Source organism: Nansenia antarctica (genome assembly GCF_963989245.1).
Source record: "Nansenia antarctica genome assembly, chromosome: 6".
Lineage (NCBI taxonomy): Eukaryota > Metazoa > Chordata > Actinopteri > Argentiniformes > Microstomatidae > Nansenia > Nansenia antarctica.
In genome coordinates this window covers 74,241,098-74,256,097 of record NC_137676.1, presented here as the reverse complement: position 1 = coordinate 74,256,097, position 15,000 = coordinate 74,241,098, and the positions used below count along the sequence as shown (strand labels likewise).

At 51.7% G+C, this 15,000-nt stretch overlaps 1 pseudogene across 1 annotated transcript in view; it reads right to left on the bottom strand.

Moving 5' to 3' along the window:
• Positions 1-12,950: 12,950 nt before the first annotated feature.
• Positions 12,951-15,000, bottom strand: part of LOC308160969 (unconventional myosin-X-like) — a 91,463-nt pseudogene continuing 89,413 nt past the window's right edge. Inside the window, exon 16 of the transcript in view lies at positions 12,951-13,055. The product of the transcript in view is annotated as an unconventional myosin-X-like (transcript). The remainder of the gene's footprint in view (positions 13,056-15,000) is intronic.

Genomic DNA, 15,000 nt, shown 5'->3' with positions numbered 1-15,000 from the left:
TTCATAACTAATCACAGAGGATACTTGCCAGGTCATTCTTAGGGAAGAACTGACGATGAATGAAGGGAGTCCAGGGTAGATGTAGCCAGAGGGTTAATTGGGAGTGGAGACAGGTGTGTTGGTTTGACTGTGGCTGGATAACCCTCCAATCACCGGGAACGAGCTTCACCTGCGGCGGAGAGCACGCTGTGCTCGAGTTGTGGGGGCGGGTGCTCGAGCTGTGGGGGCGGGAGAGGGCGTGTGTGACGGCCCAGCCGTAACAGGACCCCCCCCCCGAGGGGGAGCCTCCTGGCGACCGGCCCGGAGCCTCCGGGTGGGCCCGATAGAAGTCCCTGAGGAGGACTGGGGACATGATCTGGGACCGGGGAATCCAGCTCCGTTCCTCTGGGCCATATCCTTCCCAGTCCACCAGGTACTGGAAACCCCGGCCACAGCGACGAGCCCTGAGGAGCCTCCTTACCGCCCACTGGGGGTGGCCATCCACCAACTGAGGAGGGGGCGGTGCAGGGGCTGGTGGCATCAGGTCGCTGGCGACATGGGGCTTAACCCGGGAGACGTGGAACACCGGGTGGATCCGACGGAGGGAGTGAGGGAGGACCAGCCGGATGGCAGCGGGGTTGATGACCCGGTCGATGGCGTAGGGGCCGATGTACCTCGACGCCAACTTCCGGGAGGGGACATTGAGGGGGAGATCCGCCGTGGAGAGCCAGACCCTCTGGCCCACCTGGTACACCGGAGCTGGAGTGCGACGACGGTTGGCGCTTCGGGTAGTTCGGGCGGTGGCCCGAAGCAAGGCCGAGCGTACGGAGGTCCAGACCCGACGACAGCGAAGGAGGTGTGCCTGGACCGATGGTACCGACGCTTCGCCCTCCTGGGTAGAAAGCAGGGGTGGCTGGTACCCCAAGGAGCACTCGAAGGGGGACCGGCCGGTGGCTTCATTCACCATGGCGTTCAGGGAGTACTCCACCCAGGGTAGGTCCTTGCTCCAGGAGGATGGATGGAGGGAGGACATGCAGCGGAGTGCCGACTCCAGGCTCTGGTTGGCTCTCTCCGCCTGCCCATTGGTCTGGGGATGGTAGCCGGAGGAGAGGCTGGTCGTGGCCCCAATCCCAGAACAGAAGGCCTGCCACACCTTGGATGTGAACTGGGGGCCACGGTCGGAAACCACATCCTGGGGAAGCCCGTAAAGCCGGAAGACGTGGGTGGTGAGTAGCTCCGCCGTCTCCGCCGAGGTCGGTAGCTTTGCCAGAGCTACCAACCGCACGGACTTGGAGAAGCGGTCCACGATGGTGAGGATGACCGTGTTGCCTAGGGACGGGGGAAGGCCGGTCACGAAGTCCATGGCGAGGTGGGACCACGGTCGACCGGGCACGGGTAGAGGCCGCAGCAGTCCTGAAGGCGGCCGGTGGGATGCCTTGCTGCGAGCGCAGGTAGGGCAGGCCGAGACGAACTCCCTGACATTCGCGGCCATGGTGGACCACCAGAACCGCCGGCGCAGGAAGGACAGTGTGCGTAGGGCCCCAGGATGGCAGGCGAAGCGGCTGGCGTGGCCCCACTGCATCACCTTGGTCCTGACGGCGTCCGGGACGAAGAGACGGCCGGGGGACCCCGGTCGGGGATCTGGCTGGGTGCGCTGTGCAGCTCTGACCACCGCCTCGATCTCCAGGGTGACCACTCCAACGACCCGGGAGGATGGAACGATGGTGTCAGGAGTGGTGGGTTCCTCCTCTGCGGCATGGAGCCGAGAAAGGGAGTCAGCCTTGGCGTTCAGGGAGCCCGGACGGAACGTGAGGTGGAAGTTAAACCGCCCGAGGAACAGGGCCCAGCGTGCCTGACGGGAGTTCAACCGCCTGGCCGACTTGATGTAGGTTAGGTTCTTGTGGTCCGACCAGACGGTGAAGGGGTGCTCTGCGCCCTCCAGCCAGTGCCGCCACTCGTGGAACGCCTCCACCACCGCCAGCAGCTCGCGGTTCCCGATGTCGTAGTTGGCCTCGGCGGAGGTATAACGGCGGGAGTAGAAGGCGCAGGGGTGCACGGTCTGGTCCTCCGATCGTTGAGAGAGCACGCCACCGACGCCCGTGTCTGAGGCGTCCACTTCCACAATGAAGGGCCTAGAGGGGTCTGGGTTGATTAGGACCGGCGCCGAGGTGAAGAGCCTCTTCAGGTCACTGAAGGCAGCGCTGGCTGCTGGTGTCCACGTGAACTGGCGCAGGGGGGAGGTGAGGGCAGTGAGGGGGGCGGCTACCCGGCTGAAGTCCCGGATGAATCGCCGGTAGAAGTTGGCAAAGCCGAGGAATGACTGCAGCTGTTTCCGGGTGGTAGGTTGGCCCCACTCGACGACGGCCCGAGTCTTCTTGGGGTCAGGGCGAGTCAACCCACCCTCCACGATGAGCCCCAGGAATTCCACAGAGTGAGTGTGGAACGAGCACTTCTCGGCCTTAATAAAAAGGCGATTCTCCAGTAGGCGCTGGAGGACTAGGCGGACATGTTGGACATGCTCCTCAGGGTTCCTGGAGAATACTAGGATGTCATCCAGGTAGAGGACGACAAAGATGTCCAGCATGTCCCTGAGGACGTCGTTCATGAGGGCCTGAAAGACGGAGGGGGCGTTAGTGAGACCAAAGGGCATGACAAGGTACTCATAGTGGCCACGGGGGGTCTTGAACGCCGTCTTCCACTCGTCACCCTCACGAATCCAGACCAGATGGTAGGCGTTCCGGAGGTCCAGCTTAGTGAAGATGGTGGCCCCAAGGAGGGGCTCAAAGTTGGAGCTCATGAGGGGGAGAGGATAGGTGTTCCGGACGGTGATGGCATTGAGCTCACGGTAGTCAATGCATGGCCTGAGGGTTCCATCCTTCTTCTTCACGAAGAAAAACCCCGCTGCCACCGGGGAGTGTGATGGACGGATGAGCCCCTCAGCCAGACAGTCGGAGATGTAGGTGTCCATGGCTGCCTTCTCCGGGGGGGCAAGGTTGTAGAGGCGACTGACCGGAAGTTTGTTGCCAGGGCGGAGCTCGACGGCACAGTCGTAGGGCCGGTGAGGCGGCAGGGTGCGAGCACGCTCCTTGCTGAAGGCCTCTCCGAGGTCGTGGTAGACCTCTGGGATGGAGGAGAGGTCAGGGGGAGCCGGAGGCGGTCGCAGAGGCGATGTGGGGGTATGGGCGGCACGGAGGCACCGGGCGTAGCATGCGGTACTCCAGCTCAGGATACGTCCCTCACCATAGCTGACATGGGGAATGTGGAGCTCGAGCCACGGTCGTCCCAGGATGAGCGGGGACTGGGGGGTCTTGAGGATGTAAAACCGGATCTCCTCCACATGGTTCCCAGAGACGGTCAAGGAGAGGGGTGTAGAGCGGTGGGTGAGAGGCCCCAGGCTGTGTCCGTCTAGGGCTGAGACGGAGAGGGGGGTCTCGAGGGCAACGAGGGGAACGGCAGCTGAGCGGGCCAGCTGGGCGTCCATAAAGTTCTCGTCTGCTCCCGAGTCAATAATGGCCTCGACCGTGAGGTTCTGCCCCTGCCAGGAGAGGGTGACAGAGAACCTGGCTGGGCTGGTGGTAGGTGGGGATTGAGAGACACGGCTCACCCGGATTCCCCCTTCGGGTGAGCCTGCCCTTTTGATAGGGACGGGCAGGTGTCACGGAGGTGTCCCTTCTCTCCACAGTAGAGGCACAGACCCTGGGCCCTTCTCCTCTCCTTCTCCGCCGTGGTGAGGCGGGCTCGACCAAGCTGCATCGGCTCCTCGCCAGTGCATGGGGTGTAGGTCGACTCCCGTGCGGAGGAGGGGTTGGCTGTGACGATAGGGTCCTGGGGGCGTGGCGAGCTGGTCTGGTAGCGCCCTCTCTCTCTCCGACGCTCCCGGGAGCGCTCGTCAACGTCGATGGCTAGGGCCACTAGTTCGTCCAGGGCGGCGGGTCTGTCCCGGACGAGCTCGTCCTTGATGGCCTCACTCAGCCCCTGGCGGAAAGCAGATCGCAGTGCCCTGTCATTCCATCCGCTTCCGGCTGCCAGGGTGCGAAACTCGGTAGAGTAGGCCGCCGCGGTCCGGTTCCCCTGGTGGAGTGACATCAGTCGCGCCCCGACCTCCTGTCCTGCAGTGGGGTGGTCGAAAACCCTCTTGAACTCCGTGAGGAAGGTAGCGTAGTCACCGAACAGGTCAGGGCGGGCGCAGAGGGTGGCCTGGACCCAATTCAGGGCGTCGCCGGTGGTGAGGTTGGTGATGAACGCCACCCGGGCTGCCGGCGACCAGAACTGGCTGGGCTGATGCGAGAACACCAACTCGCACTGGAGGATGAAGCCTCGGAACTGGGCGAAGGCTCCGTCGAAGGGGCGGGGGCTGGCTAGGTGGGGCTCCCGTGGCTGTCCAGTAGGTGGTGCCGGTAGCTGGGCAGGGTCAGGGAGAGCAGGGGGGGGGGCAAAGGCTGCGAGCGCGGCCACCTGTGCTGTAAGCGCTTGGGTCGTAGAGATGAGGTGCTGCATCTGGGTGGCGCGGTGCTCCTGGTTAGCCTCCTGGGTTGTCATGCGAGTGTTCAGGGCCTGGCACGCTGTAGCGGCCGCCTGGAGGAGGTGAGTGTGTTCAGCGAGGATCTGGATAGCCGTCGGACCGGATCCAGGGGTGGGAGATGGTGCCCGGTCCTTCGTGTCGTCTGAGCCCAATTGCATGGTCAGTTCTTCTGTTATGACACGGGGGCGAGGGAGCTCAAGGACACGACACCGGAGGCAGAATACAGTGTTAGCCCCGTAGGGTATTTATTTACAGTGCAGGTGGGTGGAAACACAGATGATGAGTCCGGAGGTTTCAGCCTGGCGGGCTGGGGGTTTCAACCTGGCGGGATGGCGGTAGTGGTTGGCATGGGCTGTGGAGGAACAGGAAAGCAGGGTAAGTCTCCACGGTAGGCCAGTACAGAAGATATCAACGAATCACAAGAATAGGCACAAGAGCAAAGTTCATAACTAATCACAGAGGATACTTGCCAGGTCATTCTTAGGGAAGAACTGACGATGAATGAAGGGAGTCCAGGGTAGATGTAGCCAGAGGGTTAATTGGGAGTGGAGACAGGTGTGTTGGTTTGACTGTGGCTGGATAACCCTCCAATCACCGGGAACGAGCTTCACCTGCGGCGGAGAGCACGCTGTGCTCGAGTTGTGGGGGCGGGTGCTCGAGCTGTGGGGGCGGGAGAGGGCGTGTGTGACGGCCCAGCCGTAACAAACTCACTATCCACTAGACCACCACTACCCCCCTCTTTAATCCAAAGAGGGGGGTAGTTGAACAAAATTATTGTATGAAACGTTTAGGAATTGCAACCACTTTTATACACAGTCCCCTATATTCAGAGGCTCAAATGTAATTTGGACAAATGAACATAATCATAAATAAAATGCAAATTTGTAAGACTTTGTCGAGAATCCTTTGCAGGCAATGACTGCCTGAAGTCTGGAACACATGGACATGAATGAATGAATGGACTTTATTGTCATTGCTACAGTACAGGTACCAAACAACGAAATTTAGGAGGGGTGGCTCCCCTGGTGTTAGGAAAGGGAAAAAGAAAAACACTTTTTAAAAAAATCACAAGAAGGGAAGGAGCTGGTTTACATAAATAAAGGCTATGTACACAATCCACTGTACTATACTGTACAGATAGACGACTAGGGTTGTCATATTGCACAATAGTATTGTTTCACGTTATTTAAAGTGTCACAGTTTGCAGGCTTGAAATGTACATGTTTGTGCCTCAGCACTACACCTGATTTTCTCAGTCCAGCAGCTGCCATACAATCCGTCCAGACTGTCCAGGGCCCAGAACTTAGGTCTTTGCTGTGTTCAGCTGTGTGTAGAAGCTGTTCTTCAGTCTGTTTGTCTTAGCGGCCAGGGTCCTGAATCTCCTTTTCGAGGGCAGCCTGGTAAAGTGTACGTGCCCAGGGTGGGTCGGGTCCCTGGAGATCTTGGAGGCCTTCCTGAGACAGTGTGTGTTGTACAGCTCTTCCAGAGAGGGGAGGGGGGCGCCGGTGATCTTGTGCTGGGTTTCCTCCTTCGTGATGCTTTGCCAGGCCTTTACTGCAGCAGTCTTCAGTTGTTGTTTGTTTGTCTTTCTGCCTTACGTTTTGTCTTCAGCAAGTGAAATGCATGCTTGATCGGGTTGAGATCAGGTGATTGACTCTGGCCATTGCAGAATATTCCACTTCTTTGACTTAAAAACCTCCTGGGTTTTGGGTCATTGTCCATCTGTACTGGGAAGCGCCATCCAATCAACTTTGCTGAATTTGTCTGAATCTGAGCAGACAGAATATCCCTAAACACTTCAGAATTAATCTGTCTGCTTCTGTCTTCTGTCACATCATCAATAAACACTAGTGACCCAGTGCCATTGGAAGCCATGCATGCCCATGTCATCACACTGCCTCCACCGTGTTTTACAGATGATGTGGTATGCGTCGGATCATGAGCCGTTCCAAACCATCTCCATACTTTTTTCTTCCCATCATTCTGGTACAGGTTGATCTTAGTTTCATCGGTCCAAAGAATGCTCTTCCAGAACAGGGCTGGCTTTTTTAGATGTTTTTTTGTCAAAGTCTAATCTGGCCTTTCTATTCTTGAGGCTCATGAATGGCTTGCACCTTGTGGTGAACCCTCTGTATTTGCTTGTGTGAAGTCTTTCTTTTATGGTACACATGGATAATGATATGCCTACCTCCTGGAGACGGTTCTTCACTTGGCTGGATGTTGTGATGGGGTTTTTCTTTACCATGTAAAGGATCCTGTGATCATCCCCACTCTTGTCTTCCATGGACGTCCAGACCTTTTTGTGGTGCCGAGCTCACCAGTGCGTTCTTTTTTTCTCAGAATGTACCAGACTGTTGATTTGGCCACTCCTAATGTTCCCACTATCTCTCTGATGGATCTGTTTTGTTTTGTTTTTACAGCCTAAGGATGGCCTGTTTCACTTGCATTGAGAGCTCTGTTGACTGCATGTTGTGCGTTCACAGCTACAGCTTCCAAATGCAAATGCAACACTTAGAATCAACTCAGACCTTTTACCTGCTTAAAATAATAACAAAGGAATAGCCCACACCTGTCCTTGAAACAGCTTTTGTGTAAATTGTCCAATTACCTTTGAAAGAGACGGGGCTACACATTAAAGAGCTGTAATTCCTAAACCCTTCCTCCACATCATATGTGAATACCCTCAAATTAAAGCTGAGAGTCTGCACTTTAAGCCCATATTCATTATATAACTGTAACTCGAATATGTTTTGGAAACAGCTAAAATAACAAAACTTCTGTCAGAATACAAATAGAAATGGCTATAACTAACTGTATGTCTATAGTTGAGACCTGGTACCTCCCCCTGGTGGCCAAACTAGGGAGAAGGAGGAACGCAGCAGCCTGAGGGAACACCCGCCTTTTAGTCAAATGTAGCGTCGCTCTGGAATAAGCCGTCTGCTAAACGCCTAAATGTAAATGTAAACAGTACAACGGGGGAGAAGTAGAACTCTTAGGAGACACAGTACAGGGGGTAGTAGATGTCTCAGGAGGGACAGTACAGGGGGGTAGTAGATGTCGCAGGAGGGACAGTACAGGGGGTAGTAGATGTCTCAGGAGGGACAGTACAGGGGGTAGTAGATGTCTCAGGAGACACAGTACAGGGGGTAGTAGATGTCTCAGGAGGGAAGGTACAGGGGGTAGTAGATGTCTCAGGAGGGACAGTACAGGGGGTAGTAGATGTCTCAGGAGGGACAGTACAGGGGGTAGTAGATGTCTCAGGAGACACAGTACAGGGGGGTAGTAGATGTCTCAGGAGGGACAGTACAGGGGGTAGTAGATGTCTCAGGAGGGACAGTACAGGGGGGTAGATGTCTCAGGAGGGACAGTACAGGGGGTAGTAGATGTCTCAGGAGGGACAGTACAGGGGGGTAGTAGATGTCTCAGGAGGGACAGTACAGGGGGGTAGTAGATGTCTCAGGAGGGACAGTACAGGGGGGTAGTAGATGTCTCAGGAGGGACAGTACAGGGGGGTAGTAGATGTCTCAGGAGGGACAGTACAGGGGGTAGTAGATGTCTCAGGAGACACAGTACAGGGGGGTAGTAGATGTCTCAGGAGGGACAGTACAGGGGGGTAGATGTCTCAGGAGGGACAGTACAGGGGGGTAGTAGATGTCTCAGGAGGGACAGTACAGGGGGTAGTAAATGTCTCAGGAGGGACAGTACAGGGGGGTAGTAGATGTCTCAGGAGAAATAGTACAGGGGGGTAGTAGATGTCTCAGGAGGGACAGTACAGGGGGGTAGTAGATGTCTCAGGAGGGACAGTACAGGGGGTAGTAGATGTCTCAGGAGGGACAGTACAGGGGGGTAGTAGATGTCTCAGGAGGGACAGTACAGGGGGGTAGTAGATGTCTCAGGAGGGACAGTACAGGGGGTAGTAGATGTCTTAGGAGAAACAGTACAGGGGGTAGTAGATGTCTCAGGAGGGACAGTACAGGGGGTAGTAGATGTCTCAGGAGGGACAGTACAGGGGGTAGTAGATGTCTCAGGAGAGACAGTACAGGGGGTAGTAGATGTCTCAGGAGAAACAGTACAGGGGGTAGTAGATGTCTCAGGAGGGACAGTACAGGGGGTAGTAGATGTCTCAGGAGGGACAGTACAGGGGGTAGTAGATGTCTCAAGAGGGACAGTACAGGGGGGTAGTAGATGTCTCAGGAGGGACAGTACAGGGGGGTAGTAGATGTCTCAGGAGGGACAGTACAGGGGGTAGTAGATGTCTCAGGAGGGACAGTACAGGGGGTAGTAGATGTCTCAGGAGGGACAGTACAGGGGGAAGTAGATGTCGCAGGAGGGACAGTACAGGGGGGTAGTAGATGTCTCAGGAGGGACAGTACAGGGGGAAGTAGATGTCTCAGGAGGGACAGTACAGGGGGGTAGTAGATGTCTCAGGAGGGACAGTACAGGGGGGTAGTAGATCTCTCAGGAGGGACAGTACAGGGGGGTAGTAGATCTCTCAGGAGGGACAGTACAGGGGGGTAGTAGATGTCTCAGGAGGGACAGTACAGGGGGGTAGTAGATGTCTCAGGAGGGACAGTACAGGGGGGGGGGGGTAGTAGATGTCTCAGGAGGAGCAGTTAAGGTGTAACCTGAAGAGATGGAGATCTTGAGTCTCCGGCGGAACATTGCTATTGCCAAATAAAGGATCCCAGGCCATCTGGAAGTCCAGGTATCAGCTTAACACCTCACAAAGTACAAACAACACCAAGCGTCTTATGAAATACAATAATTTATTAAAGCATTTTGTAAATCCAGTTACAAAAAAAAATCAATTTCAGATTTTTTGTTTAATTATTTCCAAACAAGCAGAAGTGTAGTCGTAGTAACAGTACAGTCTTTATAAACAAGCAGAAGTGTAGTCATAGTAACAGTCTTTATAAACAAGCAGAAGCGTAGTCATAGTAACAGTCTTTATAAACAAGCAGAAGTGTAGTCATAGTAACAGTCTTTATAAACGGGGGGGTTATGGCTCTGGAGGGGCTGCCTGCAGCCGACCAGGTAGAAGAGAGAGAGAGCAGAGCAAGGGGACTGTTTCACTGTTTCTCTGTTTCACTGTTTCACTGTTTCTCTGTTTCACTGAGGGGACTGTTTCACTGAGGGGACTGTTTCTCTGTTTCTCTGAGGGGACTGTTTCTCTGTTTCACTGTTTCTCTGTTTCACTGAGGGGACTGTTTCACTGTTTCTCTGTTTCACTGTTTCTCTGTTTCACTGTTTCTCTGTTTCACTGAGGGGACTGTTTCACTGTTTCTCTGAGGGGACTGTTTCACTGTTTCTCTGTTTCTCTGAGGGGACTGTTTCTCTGTTTCTCTGAGGGGACTGTTTCACTGTTTCTCTGTTTCACTGAGGGGACTGTTTCTCTGTTTCTCTGAGGGGACTGTTTCACTGTTTCTCTGTTTCTCTGAGGGGACTGTTTCTCTGAGGGGACTGTTTCTCTGTTTCACTGAGGGGACTGTTTCTCTGAGGGGACTGTTTCTGTGTTTCTCTGAGGGGACTGTTTCTCTGTTTCTCTGTTTCTCTGTTTCACTGTTTCTCTGTTTCTCTGAGGGGACTGTTTCACTGTTTCTCTGAGGGGACTGTTTCTCTGTTTCACTGTTTCTCTGTTTCACTGTTTCTCTGTTTCACTGAGGGGACTGTTTCACTGTTTCACTGAGGGGACTGTTTCACTGTTTCTCTGTTTCACTGTTTCTCTGTTTCACTGTTTCACTGAGGGGACTGTTTCTCTGTTTCACTGAGGGGACTGTTTCTCTGTTTCTCTGTTTCACTGTTTCACTGAGGGGACTGTCAAATGTCAAATGTATTGATTGTAAGTCGCTTTGGAATAAGGCGTCTGCTAAATGCCAAAAATGTAAATGTAAATGTGGGACTGTTTCACTGTTTCACTGAGGGGACTGTTTCACTGTTTCTCTGTTTCACTGTTTCACTGAGGGGACTGTTTCACTGTTTCTCTGAGGGGACTGTTTCACTGTTTCACTGAGGGGACTGTTTCACTGAGGGGACTGTTTCTCTGAGGGGACTGTTTCACTGTTTCACTGTTTCTCTGTTTCACTGTTTCTCTGAGGGGACTGTTTCACTGTTTCACTGAGGGGACTGTTTGACTGTTTCACTGAGGGGACTGTTTCTCTGTTTCACTGTTTCTCTGAGGGGACTGTTTCACTGTTTCTCTGTTTCACTGTTTCACTGTTTCTCTGAGAACCAGTTCCATTTTACACAAGTCATGTAAGCACAATTTGTGGAACGAGCTGCTTTGAGTCTTTACTGAGAAACGCCTTGGTGTAGTGGTAATGTTAAGTACTGTATGTACTATATGGTTTCTTGTTTTAGTAATTTTTACTCATCAAGTAAAAGGCAAGTGTCATTTCACCAAACACAGGTTAAAACAGTGCTTCTCAGGTACAGGGTTACCAAGGCAACCACAGCCACCAAGTCATTCAAACCTGGCTGTGGGGGAGCATGCCGTGTCTGGCCTGTAGGGGGAGCTAGAGGACTGCGGTGGAGAGTGGGGGATGATAATTGGCAAGTGCCATATTATGTGACACGTTGTAATGCTTTGGTCCTCATGTCGGGATCCGATGTAATGATCTGACCTTTCTTTCGAAAAATGTGAATACATTTCCGCGTTGTTGAAAATCAACGACACGTCGCTAATCGACTAACACAGCTTGTTTTGTGAGCCTGCTAACAATGTAAAGTAGTGTTCTAGTTTACTAGGTAACAATGTAAAGTAGTGTTCTAGTTAACTAGGTAGCAGTGGGGATTGCTCACCCAATCCATTGCGTTGTTGCAGTGTTTTGGCTTGACTAGCGAGTTTGTGTCGTGATTCTCAACAACGTCGAAACGTAGTTCCGTGTTTCAAAAGGAAAGTCCCAACATTTTGATTGGTTGCCGACATGCGGACCAAAGCATTAGAACGTGTCACATATCATCACCCACTCTCCACCACGGTCCTGTAGCTCTCCCTACAGGCCAGACGCCGCATTGCTCCCCACACTGACCTATTCCACCAGACCCCCCCTGTTCCTGAAAGGCGACAGACATATTCTGCACACAAACTAGGATTTATAATCTGGAACAACAGAGGAACGACCAACATGGATGGAAGCAGTGGAGCTACTTAAGGCATTTCTGTTCAGTGAGGTAAACCTGAGCGTGTCTCTCTGATGCTCACGATCCACCAAACCTGAGGGGACTTCCTAATTCTGTGGCGAAATATAAACAAATCACTTCTTCTTCTTCTCAATAATATAAATATATAAAGTATACTTGGATGCCCAAACACTATCAACTCATATATTAGATTATTAATAATAATAATAATAATAATAACAATTACAATAACAATAATAATAATAATAACACATTTGACACAACATTCTTGTAGCTTGGTATTATTCTCAGCTAGCTTTGCACACAAACATTGTATGCGTCCATCTTGATCGTTTGCGCTGGACTCAAGCGAATTAATTGAGTGGGTCTGGTCGGAGACCGCGGTCTGAATGCAGTCTAGTTTGGCTTCGAGCGTAGATACAGTAGCCTCGAAACCCACAGAGATAGCATTCCGGTGTTCTTCCAGTTGGCTAGCCACGGTCGCCATGTTGAAGTCGCGGCGACATCGCCCTTGGCAGATTGCTCCATCCTGCCCGATCTGGATGGTTTGGAAGCCATAATCAAGCACCAAAGTGTATAGAGTGGGAGAATGGCGATCAACTTGGCGATGGTCAAAGGCAAAAATATGGGGGTTTAAAATATTAAATGGATAAAAGTTACGGGAGCAAGACTCAGCGTCTACTCCATCCTACCCCACGGGAAAGTCTCCGGAAGTTTCTCACTGGATCTGAACCGCCAACCTCTGACACGGCGCTGACATTGTCGACGCGAGAGTGATAATTGACCAATCATTCGTTAATCAGTTGGGTAGCGTTGCAGGGAAGCGTAGACTGAGAGAACAACATGGTGGTAATCTATGCCGGTGGGGGGACATTGAGCTTTTTTGGGGGGAAAAAAAACAAATCACTTTTAACTGAGTGAAGAGCGGAGGGAAAAGCAGTTCAGCTTTTTAGAGTTCTGGAAGATCTAGAATGTTCTGCATGTCGGCATGCGCACTGAGAGACGCCACCACCCCGATTCTTAGAGTCAAGAGAGAGAGAGAGAGAGAGAGAGAGAGGGAGAGAGAGAGAGAGAGACAGAGAGAGAGAGACAGAGAGAGAGAGACAGAGAGAGAGAGAGAGAGAGAGAGAGAGAGAGAGAGAGAGAGAGAGACAGAGAGAGAGAGAGACAGAGAGAGAGAGGCGATGAGCAGGTCTCTGTGGTCATCCAGACGTCCGTCTTGAAGAAGAACACGCCTCTCGTCCTCACCGAGGCTTCCTATTGGCTGAAGGGGCGTGCAGGGGGCGGGGAGTCCTATGTCCCTGTCCAATCACCTGATCCAGTTGGTTCCGTAGCTCGACACGGATCTCACGCTGCAGCGCTTCTTCACGATCATGTTGATGTAGGCTTTCATGATCTTAGCGATCTCCCCCACCTGGAACCACAGAGACCAGACAGAGTCAGGACACAGTCAGGACACAGTCAGGACACAGTCAGGACACAGAGACCACACAATTGTTGGAATTTGGTATTTTTTGCTCTAGGCACGGGGTCAGCCATAGGGGTTCAGAGCCTTGCTCAAGGGCACATGTAGCTCCCTCCAGCCTTCCCATTGCTAGTCGGCCTCTCTAGGCTAACACTGCCCCAAGTCTCTATACACAAGTCTCTATACACAGGGTTCCCACACCTTCTGACACATCAAATTCAAGCACCTTTCAAGGACTTTCAAGACTCAATTCCCTCAAATTCAAGGGCCCACCACGGCCTAGTTTGAGACAGACCTAGATGAGAATGTATCTAATAACTGGAATGACCATGAAGGGTTTTTCAAATCTAACGGCGTTATGTCGGTTGAAAATGTAGCAAACTAATTAACCTTAGTAACTAGTATGGTTGTTTTATTTCCTGTTTATTCCCATGTTACCTATATTTTTTTTTTAGAGAGAGAGAGAGAGAGAGAGAGAGAGAGAGAGAGAGAGAGAGGGGAATTCAAGCACTTTCAATGACCCATGTCGATTTTCACAAACTTTATTTTTTTTCTTCTCAATTTCACAAACATTCAAGGATTCCAAGGACCCGTGGGAACCCTGTACACGTGACAGCATAGATCACCAACAGGCGGCCCACCAAAGCTTCCCATCGGGCCCGTGGAATATTTATGTTTTTTAAATATTAATGAATTCAGAAAATGCGAGGAGGGAAATACCGTTTAGAACATATAGGGCGCATTCGTAAATTCGTCGATGCGCACACTGGATTCAACGTCGTCATGGAACCAAGTAATTTGATTGGACTAGAGGCAGTCACGTAGACGCTCTGACTCTCTCAGAGAGAATTTACGAACGCGGCCATAGCATAGATTCATATCGTTCTTCCAATGCAGGACGATTCAGACCTAACTCATTCACAAAGTTGCAACCTTGCATCTAAATAGCAGTAGCAAAGCTGAAACTAATTCCCGTCGTTTAAATGGAATTCGGCAGACGTAGCACCTATTCGCATGCAAGGATGGGGACACACTCATAGCTCTCATTTAACATTTCGTTGTTGGTGTTTTTCACATACTCATTAGCTCTCATTTAACATTTCGTGTTATAGGCTCATTTTTCACATGCACATTATAGTGACTTAAATAACAACTAACTTCTCATTCAAAAAATGTATGTATAAGTCTCTACATAGACTTCTCTGTCTCTCTCTCTCTAATAATTCCACTGGCATGTCCATATCCAACTTTTAAGTTCTGTGACGGGTCTCAGGGTATGACTTCTCAGGGTATGATCCTCTGAAAGCTGCATGCCTTGTATAATTGTAACGGCGAAGATTGTATTGTTTTTCAACAGCTACCGTTTCAGTGCAGATGAGGCGTACGGGTTTTGCGTTACTAAATGTTGGCGTTTTCCCACATCAATTTTACGCTTCAGGTTCTTTGAGAGTGACATTTTGCTTGAATTGATAACTGAAAATGATTACAATGAAGTGAAGCCAAAATATCTTGATCGCCCCCTGGTGGCTGGCTGCAGTATAGGTGTCAGGAGGAGTCTGTTAACACTGATAATAAATTAACAACATACATTTTGTAAGAAAGTGAAGGTATTAAACAATAATATGCTGATTATGCCTAAATAAAAATAAGGCCGGCCCCCACAGTGTAAGCTTCGAAAAGATTCTGTCTGCCCTTGGACAAATGTAGTTGGTGACCCCCTCCCTCTCCCTCTCTCTCCTTCTCTCTCTCTCTCTCTCTCTCTCTCTCTCTCTCTCTCTCTCCTTCTCTCTCTCTATCTCTCTCCCTCTCTCTCTCCCTCTCTCTCCTTCTCTCTCTCTCTCTCTCTCCTTCTCTCTCTCTCTCTCTCTCCCTCTCCGCTGCTCATTTTTTGAGC